Source organism: Zootoca vivipara, chromosome 3 (assembly GCF_963506605.1).
Source record: "Zootoca vivipara chromosome 3, rZooViv1.1, whole genome shotgun sequence".
In the NCBI taxonomy this organism is placed as follows: domain Eukaryota; kingdom Metazoa; phylum Chordata; class Lepidosauria; order Squamata; family Lacertidae; genus Zootoca; species Zootoca vivipara.
This window is the reverse complement of record NC_083278.1, coordinates 100,279,107-100,285,106: the sequence shown is the minus strand read 5'-3', so window position 1 is coordinate 100,285,106 and position 6,000 is coordinate 100,279,107.

Genomic DNA, 6,000 nt, shown 5'->3' with positions numbered 1-6,000 from the left:
ATTGCAGGAGATCATGTGGCCCGTACTGGGCCCGGATGGAGCAGGTGGTTCCGCTAAATTGCGAACCACCTGGAAGAGTCTCCTGCTGCTGTTTTCTGCAGATGCGATGGAGACGGTGAAGAAGGTCCTCTTCGCCGCCGCCATTGCCACTTGGTAGGCTCGAAGTTGAGCTCTAGCCCGTGTCCGGTCTGATTCAAAATGAGTTTTCCGCCACCGGCGCTCTAGCCGTCTCAATGACTGTTTCATCGCCCTCAGCGCCGGGGAAAACCACGGGGCTGTCCGGGCTCCATGCAATCTGAGAGGGCGCTTCGGAGCCAGACAGTCAATAGCGCTGGTTAACTCCGCATTCCAGCGGGCCACCAGGGAATCAGCTGAAAGGCCATCGACATGGGATAAAACATCCCCTACCACTCTCTGGAAGCCAATTGGATCCATTAAGTAGTGGGGGCGGACCATCCGAATCGGTCCCACCTCCCTGCAGAGGGGAAGGGTTGTGGAGAAGTCCAGTTGCACCAGAAAGTGATCTGACCATGGCACTTCTTTTGTTTCGCTTTTACTTAATGTCAGATCACCAACATCCATAGAGGTAAACACCAAGTCCAAGGCATGTCCGCGGCTATGAGTTGGGCCAGACTTATTCAGGGACAGCCCCATGGTGGCCATGCTTTCCACGAAGTCCCGAGCGGCACCTTGTAAGGTCGTATCGGCATGGATGTTAAAATCCCCTAAGACAACCAAGCTAGGTGTCTCCAGGAGCACATCCGACACGACCTGAAGCAGCTCGGGCAGGGAATCCTTGGTGCAGCGGGGAGGTCGGTACACCAAAAGGAATCCTGTACTGCCCCTATTGCCCAACTTCCAGAACATGCACTCAGAAAACTCAGTCTTACCAATAGGACGCCTGGTGCAAACTAATGACTTCCTAAAAATCACTGCAACCCCCCCTCCCCGCCCAGATGGCCTGGGTTGCTGTGCATAAGAGAAACCTGGTGGGCAAGCAGCGCCAAGAACGGGCCCATCGGCTTCATCCAACCAGGTCTCTGTCACACATGCCAGGTCAAATCCTCCATCCACAATCAGGTCGTGAATGGCAGTGGTCTTATTCATCATCGACCTGGCATTGCACAGCAGCACCTTCAGGTCATGTGGGTATCCCTTGCTGATTCCAATATCCGTCCGGTCAGGACCAGACCCGGAGGCAGGGATAGTCCTCAGACAACGACTAAGTCTGCCTCCTCGGTAATGACATGGTCTGGTCTTAGCGTAACTCCTCCTCCTACCCGTGACCACTGAGATCGGTTGTCCCAGTGCATCACCCCCTGTGGAATCTGCCCCAGCCATTTTGCTTGCTGGGACCCCCTCCCGGGCAGCCCTGACCCCTCCCCTTAAAAACAAAATAAAACCTCTGTAAAAAACAGCAAGAACAGAAAAAAGAAAAACACAAAAAACACAATAAAACCAAAAACAATAAAAATTACAAATACACTAAAATTTAACAGATTCCCACACCCAACTAAAAAGCCCTCCCTAAAACCTATGTAAATCAAAAAATACAGTAAAACAACACAAAGACCGAAAATTACAAACTAAAATTGACCCCTCCCCTTAAAATCAAATTTAAAACCAATACAGAAAACAGACTAATACAATAAAACAATACAAACAAAGACAGAAAATTACAAACTAAAATTAACCCCTCCCCTTAAAATCGAATTTAAAACCAATACAGAAAACAAACTAACAAACTAAACGATAAACAACAAAAACCAAAAACAATAAAAGTTACAAACACATCAGAATTACAAGCCCCAGGTGGAAGTGTGCTTCAGGGGGAGCAGTCCTCCCAACCACTCCCTGGCAGAGCAGCATCAGCAGCAATGTTCCAGGCCTCCCAGGAGCCTTAAAAGCTGTGGTGGAGTGGGGGACCCGCCCCAAGCCCAAGGTGGAAGTGGGCTTCAGGGGGAGCCGTCCTTCCAGTACTCACAGCAGCAGTAATGTTCCAGGCCTCCCAGGAGCCTCAAAAGCTGTGGAGGAGTGGGGGACCCGCCCCAAGCCCCAGGTGGAAGTGGGCTTCAGGGGGAGCAGTCCTCCCAAACACTCCCTGGCAGAGCAGCAGCAGCAGCAATGTTCCAGGCCTCCCAGGAGCCTTAAAAGCTGTGAAGGCTTCTTGCCCAAGTGCCCCCAAACCCAGAGCCAACACTGGTCAGAAGCTGGAGGCAGGTTTTGCCTGGACAGGAACAGTGTCTTAGAGTGCAGTACTTCACTTTTGCATACTGATGTGAATGGCAACCATTTGCTTATGTCCACAGTGACACCAAAGGACATAGGAGAGGCACACCTCCTCCCTTATCCTGGAGTCCCACCCACAGAGAATTAAACATGTTCTTATCTACATAGCCCAATCCTGGCTTCTGCTTCTAGGTGGCACTTGTGAGTGACAGGAGAGTGCGATGGAATGGCACGCGGCTTTTATTAGGATGCTCCTGATAACTAGGAGCGGTTGAAAGCTATTGTCATTCCTCTTTAGTAGAGGAATTGATGCCAGTGCTTGATTAAGTGCAGTTGGAAAGTGTTGAGCACTCTCAGCTCCCAGGCTGTGCTAAATTTCCGAAACAGCATCCCAGCCAATCATTAATGCCTATTCCTAGTGCCATGGACACCATTTACAAAAATAATGGTGCTTCAGCTGGAGCTGAAACATAGACACCCCTCTATTTGAGGAATTAGATTAAAATTTTGTGACTGTGGCTTTTTGTTGCTTAGGTAACCACTGTTAACATGGCCTCGTAAAGGTCTACTTCCTCAGTTGAGACTGAAGAGGTAGAATTAATCATGAATATATTGACTGCTGCACTGTTAGAGATAACCTCCAGACAAAATGTCCCCAAATTACTAAGGCTGTCAGTTGATTAGATTTTGTTCATTCATTAATCACCTGCCTTTTAATTGATTATATTTAAATAAATCTGAATACTAGGAAAAAATCTTAACACGTGTTCCTTTTTGAGCCATTTTGCCTGATTAATATACAAATTAAAGCTTGCAACCCAACAAATTACCACTGGAATTTTAGAATCTTGTATGTGGCAGAGTTAGTAAAACTAACAAATTTCATAAGGATGTGTAATGGAAGATAAACTAGCAATAACTTTAAATCAATATAGTCTATTTGTTACTGAAAATGTATTTGTTAACTCTCTGGAAGGCTCTGGTTGAACTCAGTGAAGTTTAGTTTTAAGTAACTTGGGGCTAGGAATAGAGTTGCATAATATTTTGCTATCCCATAGTGACATAAGGTCCCTTCTGCAGTTTCCCTGGTTGAATGACATTATACATGGGCAATTCAAAATCATCATCGCCATCGTCCTTTCATCTGTATGCCATCTTTCCACACATACACACACAAAAAACACAAAATCATTCTCCTAGGAGCTTCCCTTGGAATACAACAGCTTTAATCAAGCAAATATTGATGAATATGTTTATGTACTAGATCTGGCAAAACAAGCAGCAGCATGAAATCAGTTGGTAGATATTTTATTATTTAAAAAAAAACAGGCTACAACAGATTGAAAGACCTGAGGAAATCAAAATATATTTGTTTGGCACTAAAATGACATCAAGGTAGGTTCCAGGTGAGCCTCTCTGAGGAAAGCATTCCACAATTGTGCTGCTGCCACTGAAGGCCCTCATCCTGAAACTACCTTTCACATCTCATATTGTGAGGAGGGTCCATGTAAGGCCACCATGATGTTCCACATAGACACACATGGAGAGAGCTCACATAGAAGAGAGAGGCTGTTAATGTCATCTATTAAGCCAGGAGTAGTCAATGGGTTCTCTCTCCAGATGCTATTGGACCCCATCAACCCTAGTCAGGATGGCCAATGGTCCACTGCCTCCTGCAGTTTCGTCAAATTCATGTTCATAGCTTCAAGAACACTGTCCAACCATCTCATCCTCTGTCGTCCCCTTCTCCTTGTGCCCTCAATCTTTCCCAGCATCAGGGTCTTTTCCAGGGAGTCTTCTCTTCTCATGAGGTGGCCAAAGTATTGGAGCCTCAGCTTCAGGATCTGTCCTTCCAAGTGAGCACTTGGGGCTGATTTCCCTCAGAATGGAGAGGTTTGACCTTCTTGCAGTCCATGGGACTCTCAAATATGGTTGCACATTGCTTTTCAGGCATAAGATATTTGCTAAGCTGCTAAGCTGCTGCAATACATGGAATGTTCATAAATATCCTAACTACCAAGGGGAAAGGTTTCAGCAGTTGCATGTTGAAAAGCAACACTGCTTTTCTGAGAAAAGTGAAAGGTCAGCTTGAGAGAAAACTGTTCCATGACCTAATGTAATCACTGTGTGCTTTGGCAATATCTATGGAAAGGCAGATGGACTATAGTCCAGGGTCCATGTCAGAGTAGACACAATGAGTTGGAGGCTAAATTTCACATAAATTTCACATGAGAAGAGATGACTCCCTGAAAAAAAACACCTGATGTTGGGAAACATGGAGGGCACAAGGAGAAGGGGACAACAGAGGATGAGATGGTTGGACAGTGTTCTCGAAGCTACGAACATGAGTTTGACCAAACTGCAGGAGGCAGTGGAAGACAGGAGCGCCTGGCGTGCTCTGGTCCATGGGGTTACGAAGAGTCGGACACGACTCAACGACTAAACAACAACAACCATAAGAACATTTAGCTGTACACCTCCCCACCTATTTTGTTCAATATGAATATGCCTTTGTATCTATATAACTGCATCACTACAGAAATTTAATACAGGGAGAAATGGTCATGTTTTCACTTCATCATCATTTCACCAAGCTGACATGATGTCGTCTCAATCAAGATTTGATACATCACCTTCATCACAACCTGGGCAGCAGCATATCCAAACTGATAAGCTTTTTCGGAGACCGAGACTTGAAGATACGCCAACACTATGCTGACTCTGCACCTAAACAGACTTGGGACGTGTACTTTCCAGCCCAGTATAACCATGGAAGGGTTTACTGCAAGAGACAGTTTCTGTGTTATTTGAGCACAGGACATGACATGAATTGTCATAACTATTACTCAGTATAATCCGCCCGGCCTGAATCTTGGCTTTGTCAGACACAAAGGTGCAATTTACACAACCATTTCCCCCAGGTGGTGGTTGCATGATAAAGTTGCAGAATCAGAAGTTTGGAAAGGGCCTTGGAGACCCTATGGTTCAACCCCCTGCCCAATGCAGGAGGCAATGATAGCAGCCCAGGCATATGCTCACACAGCTTCTGCTTAAATTCTGCTCTGGTCAGACCTCACCTGGAGTACTGTGTCCAGTTCTGGGCACCACAATTCAAGAAGGATACTGACAAGCTGGAACGTGTCCAGAGGAGGGCAACCAAAATGGTCAAAGGCCTGGAAAGGATGCCTTATGAGGAATGGCTTAGGGAGCTGGGCATGTTTAGCCTGGAGAAGAGAAGGTTAAGGGGTGATATGATAGCCATGTTCAAATATATAAAAGGATGCCGTATAGAGGAGGGAGAAAGGTTGTTTTCTGCTGCTCCAGAGAAGCGGATATGGAGCAATGAATTCAAACTACAAGAAAGAAGATTCCACCTAAACATTAGGAAGAACTTCCTGACAGTAAGAGCTGTTCGGCAGTGGAATTTGCTGCCAAGGTGTGTGGTGGAGTCTCCTTCTTTGGAGGTCTTTAAGCAGAGGCTTGACAAGCCATCTGTCAGGAATGCTTTGATGGTGATTCCTGCTTGGCAGGGGGGTTGGACTGGATGGCCCTTGTGGTCTCTTCCAACTCTATGATTCTATGATTCTAAATACTTCCAGTGAAGGAGAGCCCACCACTTCTCAAGGCAGACTGTTCTTCAGTCTAATTACAGGTAGGTAGCCAGCCGTGTTGGTCTGCCGTAGTCAAAACAAAATAAAAAAAATTCCTTGCAGTAGCACCTTAGAGACCAACTAAGTAAGGATTTTCTTTTCTTTTCTTTTGTTCTTCAGT